Source organism: Ambystoma mexicanum, chromosome 3p (assembly GCF_040938575.1).
Source record: "Ambystoma mexicanum isolate Mex_15411 chromosome 3p, UKY_AmexF1_1, whole genome shotgun sequence".
NCBI lineage: Eukaryota > Metazoa > Chordata > Amphibia > Caudata > Ambystomatidae > Ambystoma > Ambystoma mexicanum.
In genome coordinates, this window is record NC_090925.1 from 1,202,420,808 (window position 1) to 1,202,442,304 (window position 21,497).

The window sequence follows — 21,497 nt, forward strand, 5'->3', positions numbered from 1 at the left end:
CGGCGCCCGTGGAGTAGTATCCTCACTATATAAGATCCTACAGGATGCTACCACTACTCCTGCTCTCAGGGCACGCGATGAATGGGCTGATGAACTGGGCCTAGAGATATCCGACAAGGTCTGGTGGGAAATGTGCCTACACGCCCAAAAAGTCTCCCTCCATTTCCGTCATCACGCCATGCAATATAAACTTCTAAACAGGCTTTATTATACTCCACACAAGACTTCGAGGTTTGCCCACGCCTCGGTGCACCCCTGCTCCCGTTGCGGGGCGACAGACGCTGATCACCTACCCTACACATGTTCTGGACCTGCGATAAACTGTTTGTATTCTGGGAAAGCATTCTAGAAACACTCACTGTTATTATTGAAACTGTGGTTGATCCTGATCCTTTGGCAGTTCTGTTTGGAGCCTGGAAAACGGATGGCACCAGACGTTTGGCTAAATTTCTGAACATAAGGTGTATGATATCCAGAAAATGCATACTTCAGAGCTGGAGAAGTCCCTTCTCCCCGGTCTACCAGAAATGGCTCCACATGCTAACCTGGTCACGAAACTGTGAGGAGGAATACCTGTTGATGCTCCCAGCCTATTCCCGCCCCAAGAACATCTGGATTGAATTCAATACGTATCTTAACAATCAAAGTGAGGGCACGCCTGGGTCCGGCTCGTCCCTCACTCCATCAGGGACCACTCCTGCATCATGAACTCCTATTTACTTTCCTCTCATGTGAAGCTCGTTTGACATTGCTGTGATTAATGTACTGTGATCAATGTGTTGCTCCATCATATGTTTATCATGCATATTTGTTGCCTTGATGTATGTGCCTTGTAGACCTCTGCCGCCAAAAATAAAAGTTTTTTTTAAAAAAAATCACCAAATGCTTCGATCTGGTTTAATCAAAAAATTAAAGCCAGATGGAGGACTTTATTTTGGTTGGAGTGGTTTACGAGCGGGGTGAAATGGATTGGAGACCTTGGGAAAGATGGGAGATGGCTCTCTGAGGTGGACTAACATGCAATCTGGGATATTCCAGATTTTGCAGCCTCAGATTATAGGCGGTTGAAAATTATCATTGGGAAAGTGGATTGGACTAGCGATCTAGATTTAGGTATCTTTACTGCCGAGAGTGGTCCATTAGAAGGGGCTATTGCTAGTAGGATATACAAACTAATTGTCACAAAATACAAGGATAATGTCAACTTGCAGGAGGAGTGGGGTAACAGATTGGGTTGTGCTATTACGTCTGAGATGTGGCAGAATATATATATACAAATGTGAACCTTTGCTCGGTGAACCTTGGTGCGAGATTGAGGCAAATCAAGATAATAAATAGGGTGTATTGGTGCCCCGAACGCTTGGAAAAAAGGGGGATGTCTTATTCGGATGAGTGTTGGGGTTGCTCTGGTGAGGTTGGTACTTTAGAGCACATGCTTTGGAATTGTGTGCGTGTACGTGGTTTTTGGTCAGAGGTCTGCAATACGTGTGTGAGAATACTTGGTGAAGCTATTGATCTGGACTTCAAGACCATGATACTTGGTTTTGTTGAGTTGTTGGAGGAATTGTCGACATCTCAAAAGAAATGGCTCCTCAGGGGAGCAATGATATGTAAAAATAAGGATTCTGCGTGGCTGGAAGTCACGGATTGCGCTGTTATCGGCGGACTGGATTGAAGAAATGTGTAAACTTGCTGACATGGAAAGGACAATTTTTAGGAGAATGAGGAAGCAGTTGATATTTGATAGAATTTGGGGGAACATTTTAGACATGTACTAGTTTCATGATCTCTGGATCTTTGGGGTGAGGGAGTTGGGGAAGGGATAGGGGTGTCTTGAAGTGCTTGTATGTATGTTGTCACTGGTGTCCATTTTTTAATATGTGTTGATTGATGTTCTTACTGTTTGCAGTTCTGATATTGATATTGTTCAAATGATGTGTAACTTATTTCTCAATATAAATAATGAAATAAAAAATAAAAAAAACAATAAAGTAGTACAATAACATTCTGATGCAGCGCTCAACACTGTTCTACGTGTTTAAGTCATCCGTTTGAGGATACTCCGAAAAAAGGCTTCTTTTTTGGATGCATACAAGTGGCCTCAAAAAAAGGGCAACTGATACACAGATTCCTTTTCATCAGTGACTTCCACCTCCGATGCACCCACAAGGTGCTCCCCATGATCCACTCTCACGTCCGAATGCCACAAAGCCTAGTAGGACCATGACTGTTTTACTGTTTTTGCCATTGTTATTTTTCCCCTGTTCCCTTCCCATTTAGCCTTTTGGTGCTTTGAAACACTATTCAGTTGTATAAGAGCCTTACAAATGCTCAATAAAATAAATTTGAAAAATGCCAGAAAATCTTTGGCACAGCATCTTCGCAGCCCCCTCTTCCCCCTGCAACTCAACATACCGAACTCACTGGTGTCCTGGCACCCCACCCAACCTCCTCCAAGACCCCACCCGGCCACACCAAACAATCCACTTGTTCACCCCTCCAGCACTGCTGCCCTCCTCTGTCTTCTTCTGTGCCTGCGCACCCCTCCCGCACTTGGTGGGATTCTATGGGCTGAATTTCCTGCGTGGCCTCTTTTGTGGCAGGTCCAGAAAATGCTAACCATAGACCTGCAGCGTTCAACACTCCTACAGAAAGACAATAAGATGAAGCATTGTGACTTCACAACACTGACCCTTTCAGTGCCAAACATGACAACATTCCTTAAAGACAAATATAAGAGTTTGCTTAACTTTTTACTTTTGGGTATTTCTTTATTTCATCTAGTACATCACATGTATAATGGGAAATCAAAAGATGCAGTTCTTCAGTGTTTTCATAAACATGCACAATTCTGCTAAAAATGATGAGTGATGTGCCATGAGGGGAACCAACCCTTACAGGACCATCTAATGGAGGGGGCTGAGGAATATGGTCCAAAACCACCCTAAGGCACACTTAGGCCCTCAAGGTCAGGGCAACACCGTCAGGGGGTCCAACCAATCTGCCACATGCCACAAGTAGTCAGGAATGGAGGAGAAAGTGAAGTACATTTCACAAAATGTAGGGCCGAATTACGAGTTTGCCAGTCCGGGAACTACGGTACCGGTAAGCTTGCCGGTACGTAGTTCCCGGACCAGCAAACTACGAGTTCTGCTCACTGGTGCCTTTCTGCTCGCCAGGTCGGACCTGACAGGCAGAGCGACACCCGTAAGCACAGCATGTCGGATGCACCGGCACTGTTCAAAACGGTGCCGGTGTATCTGACCTCCCCATTCCCATTGAGCCCTGTGGGGCTCAAATGGGAATGGGGAGCATTCCATTCCAATGCCCGCGAACGGGCAATTACCGGGTCCGGCGGAGCCGTAATGACTGGTAATTGCCCATTCGCGGGCGCCGGGAATTTTCAGAAGTTTGGCGGCAGCCTGCCTGCAAAAATAACACAAGGTATTCCCCCTTTCCCAGTTATACATCATCACACTCTGCCTCAGCCTCTATGGGGTATTTTCAATCTCATCCCATTCCCCCACTCCATTTCCAACATGTACTAGACGGGGAAGAGGTGATAGGGAGTTACAAGGATTACCCATAGGAACAACACTGTGCAGAGAGATGCCTACTACACTCCGCCATTAGGTTGTCCCGTTAATAGAGCCAGGCAAGGTCAGGCACTTGACAGCAATCCTACACACCTGAACACCACTTCAGAATTGACCAGGAGAGAAGGGGTCCTAAGGGTCAGACATGTACCATTAATTGGCCCAATGAAGGTCAGGCAAGGGAGACCAAGGTCTCACACCAGGAGCCTCTTAACAGGCCTCAGGTGTATAAAAGGTGGCACATTGAACAGTGCAGTGAGCAGTTGTTAGGAGAGCAGTAGGGAGGCGGTGAGGCATCCCTTCTCAATCCCAGACCAATTTTTGCCAGAAAAGCAGAGCAAGCTGGAATTGCTGGTGGGAACATGAAGGCAGCAATATGAGAAGCCTGGGAGGACCGGAGGAGAACAGGATGCCAAGGCGCTGGCCCGGCATACCAGGGGTGTTGCAGCATGGCGGAGGAGCGTGTCTCTGTGAAGCCGGAGGAAGGCGAGGTGCTGCTTATTGGCAGTGTCCAGGCCAGTGCTCGTTCCCCTGGGATGTGTGTCAGTACCAAGGGTGGCTGAGGGGCAGGTGGTGAGACCCTGACCTCACACCCCATATCCCGGGGAACTGCTCGCTGGCCCCGCGCTCCCTGGGTGAGTTTCTCTGTGAATGAGAGGAACCCAGCAGCATGAGGATGGCTGGAGAGGGAGCTGCGGCTTGAAGGTGAAAGCAGAAAGTTAAGCGGGAAGCGGAAAGAAAGAGGAAGCAAGCAAAAGCATAGTGTGTAAGGGGCATGAAGCGAAAGACAGTAAAGTGAGGGTGCAAGTGACCGGAAGTAGGAAAAGGGGTGCAAGCGACCCGATAGATTGAAGAGCAGAGTGACAGAAAGCAAAAGAGGGTGCGAGGGACCCAAAACAGGAGAGAAGGGTATGAGCAAACCACCAGAGTGAAAACGAGTGAAAGAAAGCAAAGAGAGGGTGACAGCGACCCAAAACAGGAAAGTGGGGTGTGACCTACCCGACAGATGGGAAAAGTTAAACATAAAGTGAAAGAAAGTAAAGAAAGAGTGAGAGTGACCCGAAAGCTGTAAAGGAGGGTTCGGAAGACCTGCAGGTTGAAAAGGGAAAGTGCAAGAGGCATGATACAAGGAAAGAAAGGTGCAAGGGTGCACAAGCAAAGGACAGAGAGTGCCAAGTCAAGCGGAGTGTGCAAGAAGCACAGCAAAGAAGAGAGAAAGGCGCAGGTGTGCACTAAAGAAGGAAAGAAAGGTGAAAGAAGGTGAAAGAGAAACAAAGTCAGCTTGGAAAAGAGCAAAAGAGGGAAAGGTGCCCAAAAGGAAGAAACACACCACAAAGAGCGGGGTCAGGAGTCAGAGTGGTCGTGCAGGGGAGAAACCAATGACTGGCGTTTTCGAAAGTCTCTCACACCATTACATGGAAAGAACTGTGTGTTAAAACGGTGCATCTTGACAAGGTGAACTTTGTGTGAACCCAGAGGGGCCTAGGTTTGGGCAAGGGAACCCTGAGACGCCCACCAAAGACATTGTTGAGTGTGAAGAAGAAAGGCCTGAGCTTGGGGAAGGGCATCCCAAGAGGCCCACCAGATACATTGTTGAACCTTGTGAAGAGAGGCCTAAACCTTGGTGAAGAGAACCCTGAGAGGCCTAACAGGAACTGTGTCTTTTTGTTTGGAACTGGAAGGATTGAAGCTTGGGGAAAGGAACCCCAGGAGACCCAGAGACATTGTCAACTCTATTGACTTACGTCAAGAGCCCTAGGTGGAAGGTTCCAAGAGCAACCCTTTTGAGTTTAACTATTTAGAACTGGCAGAACTACACCTCTTGGTGAGACTACCTAAAATCAGCGGTGGTTTATTTTTACCCACCATTTTTCTTTAAGACAATCCCTGAACACATTTTGTCTAAGAGTGAGGGCAAGCTTAGGTTTAGACACAGACAGACTGGTTTTGGACTTATAGAAATTGACGGCCCTTTGAAACATCCGTTGAGGGAACAAACCCTTTAGAGTTATGGTCAGTTAGGTATTACACCAACCCCAGAACTCTATTAAATAAAGGTTTTGAAACTGTTACCTTTGAGTCTGTGTCTCTCTTGATACCATGCATGTCTCACAGTGGTGTGATGAATCCTACAGACTCCTCACTAAACCCCTTCCAAAAGTCTCCTCCCAAGTGGCCAGGGAAAGGTAGACGCTTTCTGACCCTTCCCTCAGGGGTGGTGTTCTGCGGGAGGATCATCTGGGAGGAGAAAGGGCCCAGGGGAATGAGAGGACTCCATGAGGTAAGACACAGTATGTATCTTCCTCTAAGGTAGACATCTCTTCCATACCAAAGTCTGTAATGGCTTGCTGTCATAGTAATCTTTTTGTTCCACAAATGAAACATCTAAATTTGGGTAAAAACAATCACAAATCTTTAGGCCTTGGAAGAAATAAAAATCCTTCCAAAACCCTGGAGAATTATAAAGCTAAAAACTCCTCTAAACCCCAAAAGTGCAGATAAAAGAAGTCTGTGAATAATAACGATTTAAACTCTAAAGAATGTTATTCCTCTTTACAATCAAGTCTGGTGACTGAGCCTTATGGTATTTCTTTAAAGAATATTATGAGGAACAGAAATGAGTTTAAGAAAGAAAATCAAGTGAGAAAAACAAACTCTGCCCATAATTCCTGAAATACTGAGACGAAGAAGAAGGTAAAAGAGGAACAATTCTGCAGGAGTGGTCAGATTGTTAATAGAAATGACCCACACCTGAAGGACACTGGGAGGCTTAAAAGGACCTCTCAGATGCAGGCCATTGTCGAGCATAATGAGCAGGAACAGCAGTGTGATCTGTGTATGCAGCCGACACAGAAACTGGAGGAGGGAGAAGATGCCGGGACCACTGTTAAGCAGAGAACAGCAGCCCGTCCTGAGAGCGTCTGTGCTTCCAGAAGCCTTAAGTGCAGAGGCCGTGCACACGAAGCATGAAAGAGGGAAGCTTTTCCTCTGAAGACCTGTTTTGCAGAGGCGGTGCAGCAGGAAGCGAAAGCAAGGGAAGATTTCCTCCCCAAGAGGCTTTCTTCGGTGGCTGGTGAGCACCTGAGAGCCTCCGGACCAAACAAAGTCCCTTTTAAAAGTTGCGCTGGTGATGGCAGATCAGGAGGAACAATTTGCCGGGTCGCGAGGAGCCACTGAAGCAAAGCGCCTGTGAGCAGCGAGGGGATCGGACACGCACGCCTTACCCAGTGAGTTCACAAGCTGATGGTGAAACCCGGAGCGCTGCAAGACTGCTCGTGTGCTCCAGGCAGGTGTTTAGCAAGTAGCAAGCACTCGCGTATGAGTGGAAGTAATACTAAAAGTCATTTTGAATACCAAACTATCGGAAAACAGCAAAATAAGTATTTGTCAAAACCAAATGACTAACTTTAAGAGTGTGAGTTTGTTGAGAGCCCAGTGACCCGATGGGGCAATATTATTAAAAGCTAATTCATACAACTATTGCCCAAGCCAAGAGAATCCAAAAACAAGGTCATTCAAATCCAACATATATTGCCAAAGGCAGAAGAGGACTAAGGAAAGGCCCAGCAATCAATGTGAAGCATGTTTCCAGGGACGTCATTTGGGGATTACCAGGGGTGGACACAGTTGCAACCTCTAGGACTCCCTTGCGACCTTAACTTAAAAAAAGCAAATGTGCCCCAAAATAAAACAGGTGCTCCTGGTGTAGCGGGCCCCCGTGTGGCAAGGGGGGGACCCGCTACACCAGATCTGGTGGGTCCCCGGCCCAATCCTCACCCATCTTGGTGAAGGCTGGGCCGGGGAGGCACTCAGTAGGGGTTGGAGCTGACCATGACATGTGGCACATGTTACATGCCATGTTCAGCTCCAACCCCTTCTCCCTCGGCGTGCTTTCAGCTCACATACAGGAACCGGGAAGCTCTATCAGCATCCTGGTTCCTGTTTGTGAGCAGCACGGAGGAGACCAGGGGGCCTGGAAGGACAGATCGAAGCTGCAAGAAAAAGGTAAGAAGGCTTTCTTTTTATAATATGATGTGTGTTTTAAATTTGTGACGTGTATGTCAGATGAATCTATGTGAATGGTGAATGGTGGGTGAATGAGAAGTAATGTGATGTGTGTTTTGAATGTTCTGGTTGGGTGGCTGTGCGCCTGTGTGCAGATAATGTAATCAGTGGATGTAAGAGAAAGTGGGAATGACTGGTGGGTGAATGAGAATTGATGTGAGGAATGTTTTTGAATGTTCTGGGTGGGCGGGTGTGTGCCTATGTAGACAATGTAATCAGTGGATGTAAGAGAAGGTGTGAGTGACTGGTGGGTGAATGCTAAGTGATATGATGTGATATGTGTTTTTTAATGTTCTGGTTGGGTGGGTGTGTGTACCTGTGTAGAGAATGCAATGAGTGGACGAATGTGTGCCTATGTAGAGATTGCAATGAGTGGATGTAAGAGAAGGTGTGAGTGACTGGTGGGCGAATGAGCATACATGTGGTAGTGTGTGTTTGAATGTTTCTGGGTGGGGTTTGGTGTGCCTGTGTGGTGAATCCAGTGTGAGCGAGTCTGAGAGGCCAGTGGGTGAAAGGGGATGCATGCGTGTGTAATGCCCTGGGAGACTGGGGATCACTGGAGCATTTTTGCCACCTTCTTTATTGATTTTGCATGTTTTACCGGTATTTCTGGGCAAAGGTAAGTTCATGTGTGCCATTCCCTGGCTAGACTGGCATTCTGGTGCAGTCAGTCTAGCCATTGCTTACTGTGGCATGACATTTATTACTCTGCATCTTTAAAAAAGCAAGCATGATAAGTAGTGTTACCTCGCTAGACTGATGTTTTTGGTGTAGCGGCCTGTATATTCTTTACTGTAGAATGACTTTTTATTAACTGAGCATCTATGATGAATCAAGCAAGATAAGTGTTCCTATGGGTCTTGACTGTCTTACATTGGAACCAGTTTGGAGAGGTTTTCCTATTGTGATATGTCACTTTTAATGGCAAAACCAACAGGAGTATGTACTTACTTAGGAGTACTGGCATATATTAGCAGAGCACAGTTTTTGTGCCCAGTGCCAGTAATGATATTATAGAAAAATGTCTTAAAGCGAACATAAGTATGGATTTATATGGGAATACTAGCATATGTTGGTGGAGCCATCATGGCAATGTATGGGCACAGCCAGCATACAGATGTTTTTTACACTGGCATTTAGTGTACTTTTTCATAATTTACTGTCACCCTACAAAACCGATTGTTTGCATTTTACCCACATTGTTGGCCTTTTACCCACATTTTCCCAGAAAGTGTGCTTTGTAATGCATAATTTTAACCCATTATTCAAAACATTTTCCTTTGGGCAGGGAGAAGAATGCCCCGGGTTCCCCCCACAACCCATCTTAGATGATTCCAGCTTCCTCGCTATGCTAAGTCACAAGTCACAATCACATACTTGTGGCAAATATTTAAACCCTCCAAAAAAAACAACTCACCAGCCACCATTGATGGCTGGTATATTTGTGGACCAGGCACCGCCCCTTCTATCTATGTTAAGGATTTAAGCTTTGATTGAAAAGCATATTTACTTCTTTCACTTGCTGTAGTGCATGCCACTGCAGCGGCATAATCATCATAGACATTGTGCACACATGGTGGTCTGGAACGGCCCGGGTTGTGGCGTGCCCCATGCTTTGTTAAGGAGTTTGGGTAGGGGGGCACAGCATGGCTCCCATGGGACCTGCCAAATGTTGTGCTGCGCTATTGGGCACCACTGGGTATGACAAAGGGGTAGTGTGCATTGCACGTCTTGAAGTCTGCCAGTGAGTCCCCGGGTGAGAAGCAACTCACGGGTGTTTTGAATTTTAAATATCTGTGTGGTGCTATAAATTTATGTGTGCAGCAATGATATTGCATTAAATGGTATTTTTCTTAAAGTCCTCTGGCACCCAGTATTACACGTAGATAATAGAAACTATAGGGGGCTCTTGGGTATATTGAAAGAAACTTTCCCAGGTATTATACTTCAGCAAAGATAACATTATCAGGTGCACTCTGCTCTATGCACGCAAACCAGTCTAATAGGTTTCTTCTATCGTAGTGATAGCTGAATCATATATACATTTATAACCAGGGAATTTTGTTGATACTAATCCTGGCCAATGATTACATTTTCAGGCCTTGCTTGTGCAGCATTTTTCTCCTGGTTAGCAGCACTGCACGCCTCCCCAGGTCAGTGCTTTTCTGGCTTGTTTAACACAGCAACGCCACAGATAACACGTACTTCTATGTCCATTGATCTATAGATGTTTCATACACTAGCTGTAGCCTGTGTTACAGATTTCGGTTACCCTGTTAGAAATACTGCATTATAAATGTTTTACATATAGACCGCACGTTGAATCTGGAAAATGGCATTCCCCAAATGTGTAATCATGGCCAAATCATGCCGCCCTTTGTGCCTCGGTTCTTATATCTGGCTGAAATGAGAGCACCTGGAAACGCGGGTGCTAGATGCATCGAAGAAATCTGAAGGTTGTTTGCCATCACTTCTGGTGATGTCACTTGGGGCAGGGTCAAATTACATCACTTCCTGTGATGTCATCATGGGTCAAGGCTCGTGTGATGTCACTTCCGCTATCCCTGGCATTTTGGTGAAATGACGTCCCTGCATGTTGCCTATATTTTGAGAAGCATATAAAAAAAGTATAAACCCACATTGCAAAAGCCAAGGAAGAAGCAGAATAAGTCCTTATCCTTGTCAGTATTTGGTTACTTATGCAGTGGGGAAACAAGAGTGGCAAGAAAGCTGCCCTTCTGGAAAAGGTTATTCATAAGGAGAGGAGCATAACTTACAGAGGAGTATTAAAGAGCACTAATGTGAATCTTGTTTTCACTGAAGAGTTGCTAAATGTTTGATGTTGTAAAATAATGAACATTGTGAAGCTGTTTTAAAGCGGTTATAAGTTGATCTTAAGTACAGAAGCACTTTCTGTTTGTGGATCACTGAGAGTATACCCAAATGGCAAACCTTTGCAGTAGTAGGACTGGCAAGGGAGTAAACCAGGTATGATTGAGGTAGTTGCCCTGGCTTGGAGGTAAACCAGGTAGACAATTTATGTTGCTTGTGGTGCTCTGGAAGGAACTGTATAAAGCGGCTCTAGAGGAGTTATATTTCTCGCAAAATTACTCAGTTATGGCAAACATCCTGACAAAGACAATTCATGCTGCTTATGATGCTGAACACTGTATAAAGCTGCTGTAGAGGAGTTATATTTCTTCAATAATAACCAATTGTGGCAGAACATCCTGACAAAGAAAATCATTTTTGCTATTGACGAAATAAGAAAATATTCTTTATGTGAAGAGGATCATTCTGAATCTTACTCTTGCTCAATGAAGAGAAAGAAGCTTCTATTTTCTTTGTTGAATCACTGAAGTGTTGGAACTTTCTTTTGCCAAGTTGGAACTTTGTTACAAACCAGGATTTCATTATTTCTTTTCTTATTGTATGTATAAGTGTGAGGGACAGGTATAATTTGTTAGAGTGTTGCCTTTAATTTATTTTAGGCACGGAAATCCTCATCATTGTAGGGATAGTGAGGCGTTTATCCAACCTTTTAATTTAATACAATGGCATCCTTTGAAAAGTCTTCACAAAATTGACCACCTCACATTTCTGTCCCCCTCATAGTAAGGTGTTCCACAGTTTTGTGTGCGGTCAGAACTGAAAAAGAGGATCCTCCTTGCCATTTGTTGTTGAAGTTGGAGAGTTGTACTAGTGCATCATTGCTGGACCTAGGTGTTGTGTAGGGAGTGTAGTTCCACTGAAGGAGGAAGGGCCCACTGCATAGTATGAATGAGTGATGAATAATGTTTTGAAATGAACAATTTTTTTGATTGTTAGCAAGTGGAGACTACGCAATGCTGGTGTGATATGTTCTAATCCCTTCATTCTTAGGAGTCCTGCTGATGCATTGTGAACTCTTTAGTTTTCTCATTAAGTAATCTGTGAGCCCGAGATAGAGGTTGTAGGCATATTTTAGTTTGGATAGTATTAGAGAAATTATAGCCAGGAGTGTAGTTCCTTTAGAAATCTCAGGAATTCAAGATACTGCAAGACTTCCCAAGTCACGGTGGCCATTTTGGGCTGAAGCCTATATAAAGCCATGCCCAATTGGGCACGTGCTTGTCTTCTTTTTGTTCTGGAGTAACACCTACCTGCAGCGGTTTGAGGGAGAAAACTATGAGAGCAAAAAACAGTGAAGATCCAAACCAAGGCTTACCTCAATGAAGTAACAGGGGATTTTCAGTCATACCGAGCTCCAGAACACCAACCTGCAAGACAGAGGAAAAGAAGTTAAGTGCCATTTAATGCATGCTGTCGAGTGTAGCACTATATAGAATGAAGAGTGACATTTTACATCTAGTCAAAGCAAGCCTGAAGGGTGCTGGAGTGCGCTCATTTTATGACTCTTGATAATACCGAAAACACAATTTGTGACATTACAAAACTACCCGGGATTTGAATGGGAGTTAGAGAAGTTGTTTTACAGAAAGGCTCATACCCAAGCTATATATAATAAGTGGTTGATGCCCAAATAGGGTAACCAAGACTTGCTTACATATGTTGTAACCTTTAATCACCTTATAGTTGACACTAAATAGTCTGCAGGGATGAGAACCTCTTTACTCTTTGGGGGACTCAAAGGAGAGTTAAAAGACATGTTGGGTAAGGTGCCAATTTTATTGATTTGGTGATGCAAGTAGACCAGAGGTTGACAGAACTGAAGGAGAACAGGTTTTGTGATGGCTATAGGCTATTGGTAATCAGACCTAAGACAGAAACCTAGGCTGGTATGTGACAGGGACAAGAAAGCACAGAACCCATGCAGAAAGGGGGAAAGTGGTGGCCCATTAACAAGGTGGACATCAGAGATGTAGAGTAAAGCAACTGTTTCTGTACTGTGGTACCACTGGACACTTCTTACAAGAATTCCCTTTACAGCCTAAAACTCAGTGGAAGGAGCTGAGAGCTACATAGACAAATTCATAAGAAAGGTCCTGCCGAAAGGAAGACTAGACTGCTTGGCAGATGGCAAGGTCATACTGTTGAGCATTTGTCATATGCAGGCTACAAAGGAAACACCCAGAACGGTATACTCCCATCACACATTCCCCATAGGTCTCCAAGTAAAAAGGGGGTCATAAGAAGCAACTCAGTGTTATATTGTTTGTGGGACCACAGGGAATTATTTGGACATTAGTTATGTGACATAACTTCAGATACCAACCATGGAAAAACCGCAGGTAGAACAATGTAAAGCCGTAGATAGGTCCAAATTGCCCTCTGGCGAGGTATTAACAGTCTTACCCCTTGATTCATTTTGTCCTGGGGGGTCAGGGGGGTAATGAAGAGGAGATCCTGTTTGGTTTATTCAATGCTCTTCAATTCCGAGTTCTTTTAGGGAAACTGATGCTGCCAGTGTGGTGATGGGGATGATCCTCTCGCAAATAAATCTGGAATCAAAGCATCTGCACTGCACCTGGTGGCCTATTGATCGAAGAAGTTCAGGCACTCTGAAAGAAACTATTCAGTATCCAATCGGGAGCTCTTAGCTATGAAGCAAGCCTTCACATAATGGCACCACCACTTGGTTGCACAATATGTAGTAACCATTTACACAGCTCATCGAAACCTGCAATTTCTAAAGTCGGTACAAACCTTGTATCCCAGACAATTCCATTGGATGCAATATTTTTCTGGGTACAATTCTGTTATAACATATGGGCCAGGAGTATGTAACTGAAAGGCAGACACCCCTTCCCATTTCAGCTTTCATGAGCCGGGAAGTGAGAAACAATGCCTCAGCCGGCACTGTCACTGGACTGCTTTATCAGACCTGTGTTTACATCAGGAATGGACGAACAAATCCTGCAAGAAATGTGAGACCATTTTAAGCCTGGTTCATGGTCACCCTTGGCACAGCAGGAATCTGATTGTGTATTCCACCAAGGGTCGCTGTTTCAAGGGGAATGGCTGTGCCTCCCTATGATTAATCTGTGGGTCATCCAGGCATTAAAAAAATTACTCACTGGTGCAACGGTCATCTTGGAGGTCTACAAAAAGGCAAGATTTTGAGAATTATGTCTGCACCTCCAGTGTATGCGCAGAGAACAGGACACCCAAACGTTTCCGTGATGGATGCTTACAACCATTGGCAGTGCCCACTGAACCATGACCCACCCAGGAAATGGATGTCCTGGTGGAACTACCCACATATGGGGGCCACAACACTATCCAAGTGGTTTTGAACCATTTATCCAAAATGGCCCATTTCATCCCTATGAAAGGTCTCCCAAGTGTGAAAATGCTAGCAATGATACTAGCACAACAGGTAGTCAGGTTTCAAGGGTTTTCGGTGATTATCATCAAGTATCGTATCCTATCCAAATTCTAGAGAGCCTTTTGTGACCAAGCAGGATTAGAAATATGTTTGTCCACCAGCAACCATCCACTGACTGATGGCAAAACCGGACGCAACAATCAAGCACTAGAGCAGTATCAACTGTGTCTCATAGAGCAGTAAAAAGGTGAATTGCTTGATTTACTAAGGGTAGCAGAATTTGCATACAACACTGCCACACATTAATTGACAGGGGTTTCACCATTCAACTGTCTTTATAGCCTTGAGGTTGGATCTGCTCTCCAACCTTGACTCTAACACTCCCTCTGTCCTCATCCTACTCGATCTCTCTTCTGCCTTCGACACGGTCAACCATCCAATCCTGATCAACCATCTCTGAGACAACCTGGCTATCACCGATCAGGCTCTTGCCTGGCTGACCTCTTTCCTCTCTGATCGACCCTCCCAGGTCCAACTTGGTTCCTTCCTCTTTCCTCTCTGATCGACCCTCCCAGGTCCAACTTGGGTCCTTCCTTTCATCTATCTCCCTTTCTACCTGTGGTGCTCCCCAGGGGTCTAACCTCTCGCCCTGGCTTTTCAACCAATACCTGGCAACTCTCGCCCACTGCATTGCCATTTTCTGCTCCAATTTCCAGTGTTATGCTGACAACACTCAACTCATTCTTAGGCTTCCCTCTGCCACCTTCTCTCATCTCCGATTGCCTGACTGCCACTCAGGGTTGGTGTGCCGCCAACAATCTCTGCATGAATGCCAGCAAGATGGAGATCCTCATCGGCACACCCTCACCTCCCTTTCCCCTCACTCTTTGGCCGGCCTCCCTTGGCCCTCCTACCCCCACTTGTGAGGCTAAGAACCTTGGGGTCATCTTTGATTCCACGCTTTCCTTCTCTGCCCACATCTCTGATGTCTCTAAAAAGTCAAACTTCCTACTGCACCTCCTCAGAGGTACTTTGCCTTTGCTCTCCTTCCCCCAGAAGCTCACTGTCGCCCGAGCCCTTGTTCTCTCCAGGCTGGACTATTTAACAGCCTCTTGCTAAATCTACATGCCTCTACTCTCCACCCTCTGCAACTCATCCAGAACAGGAATGCAAGACTTGTACTTGACCTCAAGCCCTGGGATCGTATCTCTCCAGCCCTGAAATCTCTCCACTGCCTCCCAATGGATGCAAGGATTAAATTCAAAACACTCTGCATTGTCCACAAGGCTTTCTGGGGCCTGGTCCAAAATACCTTCAGCTATCCCTCTGCTCTCGAGCTCTTCGCTCCTCTACCTCTAACTCCCTCAGGGTCAGTCATTATTAAAAAAAACAAGCTGGGGGTAGATCTCTGTCAGAGGACTCCCTCTGGAACAGCCTCCCTGCCACTCTGAAACTTGAGGCGAACCAGCTCTGGTTCTGGAAGCACCTCAAGACATTCCTCTTTGCTTCTGCCTCCACACCTCCTCTCCCCTGCTGATCTTCCCTCTCTCTGCACTGTGCACCTGTCTTCCGGGCCCAGGTACCTGCTCACCCTGCCACCCACCCGCACTGCCTCCGGGCAATCCCTTGCACTGGGGACTGTATGTGTAACTATACAGCCCCCCTTTTTTCCTGCACTTATCAGACATACTCTGATGCCACTTGCTGGCTGCATTACCACTGTTTGTTGCCTTGTATTATTTACGTTATTTATTATTTATCTGTTGTCCTTTGCCCCGCACTTTACACTTCTTCGCCCTCCCATGCACTTTTGCTCTTTCCCCCTCCCATGCACGTGCACATTCTCAATGTCACTAGTCCTACTAAGATCGTTGTTTTGTTCTCCCTTGTTCCCCTCCCTTGCCTTGTCGTGCTCTGAAACACTTGTGTACGAGCGCGATACAAATAAAATATCAATATCAACCCATCCTGCTCCGATTTGGAAGTTCCTGGAAACACTATGGTACTGTCGGCCCAAGATTATCATATTGAGTTATGACAAATACTCATCTGACTCGTGATAAAGAACAATACAAAAGGTATGCTGACTAGAGAGGAAGAAAACCCCAGACTATCAAGCAGCAAGCAGCAAGTCTGGTTAGCCACCACGAACCTATGATTGAAAGAACATCAAAAATTCTTGCAGAGGTTCATTGACCCCTACTATTCCAGCCACAGTGTGCACAGCAGCTGTTAAGATAAGCCTCCCAAACAATTTGAAAGAACATCCAACAATTCACGTCTCACTTCTTAAGCCTGTATATCCCAGAATTTGACCGGCAGCATCCTTTTTGCACCCGGTCAGAGTAGATGGCCATGTTGGACAAAAAGTCAGTAAAATCCTAGACTCAAGAACTACCAGAGGTCGATTGTATTACCTAATAGATTGGAAGGGCTACAGGCCAGAAGAACAATCATGGGAGCCTGAAACACATACCCATGGCCCCGAATCAGAAGCTTGATTCCACTGTCGGTTTCCGCTCTTGCAGGACCATCCAATGGAAGGGACAGGGAAATAGGGGACATACGCCCCAGGCACACTTACACCCTCAAAGTCAAAGCAACATCCATAGAGTATCTAAACAATCTGCCACATGCCGCATGGAGTCCTGGACAAGAGCAGGAATGAAGGAGAAGAAAACTACATCTCACATAAGGACTGCAGTCCTTGTAGTAATCTTGTGGGAATTTGAGATCCTGCGAGTCTTCCCTTTCCCCAGCGACCGTTATGCAGTGAAGGAACATCGCCTGCACCTGGGGCCAAGGGGGCGGTATAAATGGCCCGCTCAGGTGAGACTAATGAGGTTGCCTGTGGAACAATTGCAGGAGAAGCCGGAGGTTCGACCAGGGAGACGCGTGACCAAAGCGCCTAGGAGCTGCAGAGTCATTGCAGTGGAAGCGGATTGTGGCGGGAGTATTCAAAATGTCTCTGGAAGCAGAGCTGGTCTGTATACCTCCTGAGTCATAGAGACATCATCTCTGTGCTGCTCTGCATGCTCTGCATACCTCCTGAGTCGGAGAGACTCCCTCTCTGTACAACCGAGGTGGTGGAGATCCTGGAAGAGAGGTGCACCGAGATGGGAGCATCGACAGCCACAGACAGCCTGCCAATGTGGAGAACAGCACCTGTAGACAGCATACACAGTGAGTCCAAGGAGCCTGAATGACTCCGGAAGGCTATAGGGTGAACTCTGTGGTTTGTGTAGATCAGATCGCCTGCGAGTAATCAAGGGGCCGTTTAGGAAATCTGAATGCCGGTCAAGTTTGAAATGAAGCTTTTGACAATACGATAACCTGAAAGCTGAGAAAACTGAATGAAAGGGTTTTGTGAATACCGAACTGTGAATATGATGAAATTGATAAGGCCAGGACAGGTCCAGGGAAACAGAAGGCTTCAAACTTGTGAAAACGCCTGTGAACAAATTCCCAGCAGGAGAGTAAACTGGGAATTTGATGCTGCTTTATTCAATGTGACTAAATGGAAGAAAATTAAACCTTTTGTTTTTAATATTAAACCAAAAGAAAGCAAGTGTGATTGAATACCAAGTGGATTGAACACAGTTGGTGAGATTTCCTGATATAATGAACTGTGAACTGAGTAAACTGAAGAGAAAAAGCATTGACAAGTAACATAAGAAAATAAGGAACTGTGTAAATTGAAAGAGTAAGCAGTGACCAAAGCTCTGAGAATATTACTGTGTAAACTGAAGAGAACAAGCATTGGCAAGTGCCATAAGAATATAAGGAACTGCACATTGTGTAATCTGAAGAAAACAAGTATTGGCCAATGCCATAAGAAAAAAAGGAGCTGTATAAATTGAAAGAGTAAGCAGTGGCAAAAACTCTGAGAATATTTGAAGGTATTACAGTGAATGGTGGCAAAAAAAAGTATTTAGAAAGCTCCAAGAAGATACATCCAATACCAGTGTGAAGCTGAAACAGTGGCAGTGTAAGTGTAAAAAGAAGCAAGTAAGGTGTATCGGTTGCGTGACCTGTAATGGGTGCCTGACCTGTAATGGGTGTACCGTGCTGTCCAAAAACTGGGCGTAGACTGAATACACCCACCTAAAGCAAAAGTCACTTAACTCACCTATAAGCTTGTTATTGAAGATCAAGAAAAATGTGTGTGATATAACCTTAATGAATTGAACTCTGTGATATTGGTGAAAAGGCCTGGAAGTATCCTAAGGAATTGTGTTGTTTTGGAACATTGAGAGACTTGAAAGCTTGGGGGAAGGGAACCCCTCTTTTTGACAAAGTGAACTGTCCTGATTCTTGGGTAAGGGAAAATCCCTTTTCCAACCAAGAGCTGGAAGAAGCTCTGAACTTTTATTTGAAAAGTTCTCATTTCGATGCTGACATCCCTACACAGTAGATGTGAGTACACCTATAGGTTTTAGACACAGACAGACATTTGCTGTGGACTTCCTGACACAGACTATCATTAGTTTCTGTTAGGTAGGGAAATCCTACCTTAGCATAGGGCAAGTCAGTCCTTTTTCCAACCTTCTTTTTAATTTTAATAAACATTTGTAACCCAAACTTTACTCATTTTGTCTGTGTCTACTTCCTGATGCCTTCACACCACTTTGGGCTGAAGCCTTGAAAAGGCTCTGGTCAGTTAAACACATGCTTGGAGTTCGATTCACTCTAGAGTAACACCTATCTGTAGCAGTTTGATGGAGAAAACAACAAGAGCATAAAACAGAGAAGGTCCAAACAAGGCTTACCTGCATGAAGTGACACCTGTGTCTCCAAGGGATTTTCAGTGATGCCCAGCTCCAGAACACCAATCTGCAAGACCAAAGAAAAGAAGTTAAGTGCCAGTTAATACATGCTCTTGAGTGCAGAGCTGCATAGAATGAACAGTGAAATGTACATATTATTGACTCAAGTGTGAAGAGCACCAGAGGGTGCTCATCTAATGGCTTTTGATAATACTGGAAACACACTTTGTGGCATTGCGGTTGGACTGAACGAGTACCAGCAGAATGAAGGAACTTTATTGCATGATTGGAGAGTATTATAACCTCAACACTATTTTTGTTGTATCAATTTCATTTTGATTTAAACATCTAGACCAACCGCTTCATGCCATACTATCATTACTTCATCAGAAACTCAGCTAATCATTTTTATTTGTCACATTAAGTGAACGTATAATGTCCCCGACTGACATTTGTGAAACAATCCCAGAGACCTTAATATGTACCAGGCTTCCATGTTTTTTACCCATTATTTTTTCATCCCAAAAGGGTTAATTTTTGAATGTTCACTAGTTTTAAAATTTGGAGCAACAGCAGAATGTATTGGTAATCCCCCAACAGCCTCTAATTAACCCTGAGACCCACCCCTAAAAAACATGATCCCCTTTCTTAAACATACTATGGGTACTGTGTTTAAAAAAATATATATTGTAGGTGAATGTCTTGGCGATTGGCCAATATTCTACAATGAAATCACTGGCTACCCGTACCAGAGATTAACAGTGTCTGACATAGGATTGTCTATCAAATTCTACAAGGGCTAGTACAATCTGCAACCCCTCAGATGTTTTAAACTTGCCAATGAGCAGACATTACCTAGTATATCTACGCTTTTGGGAGTTCAGTAAAATCTGATTAAATGCGATTTCTGCTCCCTGGAAATCATTTTTCCTTTTAGGGGTTTATCAGAAAATATCAGAAAATGTCCACTAGATGGCAGTGCTGACCTTGCTGCACATGGATTCTCATGTTAATTTCAAAATTAAAAGCATGGTCAGTGTTACCATCTAGTGCAAGTGTACGCTCTTTTTGCACTTCAATATGATCCAAACTGAAATAAGACATATGATATGTTCCCATTAATAATTATGTATTGCATGCGCCATGTATTTTAAAGTAACAATTTGAAAATAATTATTGGAATCCCTTGAGGCTTCAAGGCTGAAACCCCTTGTTAGCCACTTGTCAGAGAAGATCCAAATGAACTACTTGATCAAAGGGTGTCTTGTATTCCAATTAATATCTATCATACACACGCCCATTGAAGTTTTATTTGGGAAATGGACCAAACTGAGATATGTTTTCAGCAAAATGTGATTGTAAAGTTCAGTTAAAAAATGTGATTTGGAATTCCTAATTACCATAAAATATATGCTGCTCATTTTTTTGATTACAGACCCTACTTAATCGACAATTAATATTTATGCAAACCTTTTATTTTACTAAGCGCTTAATTGTAGTCTGTGTGCTGAGAAGCTTAGTTTCCGGCTTTTTTTTAAAGTTTCTAATTTTTGTCCTGCATGTAGATCTAAAAATGAATATACAAAAAAAACCTGCCGCTGTCCCCATGTGCGTGATTGGACATACTACTGCAGTGATCAAACTAAGTCGCTCATACACTTATCTTTTCATGTACTCCCACAGGGAGGGGGAACACGCCTAATTGTTGCCACACTCCCTCGGGAAAAAGAGTGCACAAACACATTTTGGCACACTAACACAGGGAAGGGATGCACCCAAAACATCTAATGCTCTACTGAAAGGAAGCGAGTATACACCTACTTTTCGATGCACTTCCACAAGAAACACTGCTGCCTGGAAGAGGGCACTGTGAGGTGTCAGTAATGCGAGACGGACAACTGTTAAAAGATTTATCAAAGTATGCCATTTTATTATTAAGGAAAATATGTCAAAATGCCTCACTGTCCCTGCTGAGGAATTCCCTGCCTAACCAAAGCTAATGGACTACACTCTAACATAGGATAACTGGCCCTCACACTAAACAACAAATACATAAAGAAAATATATGGCAATTCAACATGAGATGAACAACATTCACAACAACAAATCTCCTCTCTTGGGTGAAATATCCACTTTCTTCTTCCAGCAAAAAAGCCCCAATTGTAATTCTGGTCATGATGCTTTGTCTCCTCTTTAAGAAAACTTGCCAAAATTCAAAAGGAAATGCAACATCCACACTGCCAATGATACACACTTCCTAGTTAACAGTTAGGATTTCTTGAATTACAGTTTTAGCATTCACAATGGTGTGTTTGTCAGGATGAATTCTCTTTGATGATGCTTCCACTACAACAACTACAATTCTACTTGCTTCACTATGAGAACAGGCCCATTTGTCCCACAGTAGTCCACTTTGTTTAGACAACTGCAATGTTGCATCTACTAACAACCAAACATGCCCCCACAGCTTCAGTATTTTGGACTACTACCGCAGCTTCAATGAATTGGACATTTAGACAGGTGTTGACAAAGATATACTATAACACACTTCAACCTCTTCAGGTAAAAAAGGCACTCTTCCTTTGAATAACTTTCTTCAAAAGGGCAGCCTCTTTGCCTCTCTTGTCTATCTGCCACAATAAAAACCTGGGTTTGCCTTTAAGATTCACTTCTGTCTGAGCTCCACAGTCGTGGGCATTACAAGTTGTGTCTACTTCAAAATAGTATTTACAAGCAGCCAGTTCCCCTTCCTTAACTTTACCTGCATCTTTCTGCCAGCTATCAGCCCAATAAACTACACAG

At 44.3% G+C, this 21,497-nt stretch overlaps 1 protein-coding gene across 2 annotated transcripts in view; it reads right to left on the reverse strand.

Moving 5' to 3' along the window:
* LOC138581355 (neuropeptide Y receptor type 6-like) overlaps window positions 1-21,497 on the reverse strand; it is a 323,800-nt gene that overhangs the window by 177,533 nt on the left and 124,770 nt on the right. For both annotated transcript variants that reach the window (XM_069652627.1, XM_069652626.1), the window contains exons 2-3: window positions 18,699-18,762; window positions 11,869-11,920 (exon numbers count right to left, since the gene is read on the reverse strand). The gene's annotated coding sequence lies outside the window, so the exon portion shown is untranslated. The remainder of the gene's footprint in view (window positions 1-11,868; window positions 11,921-18,698; window positions 18,763-21,497) is intronic.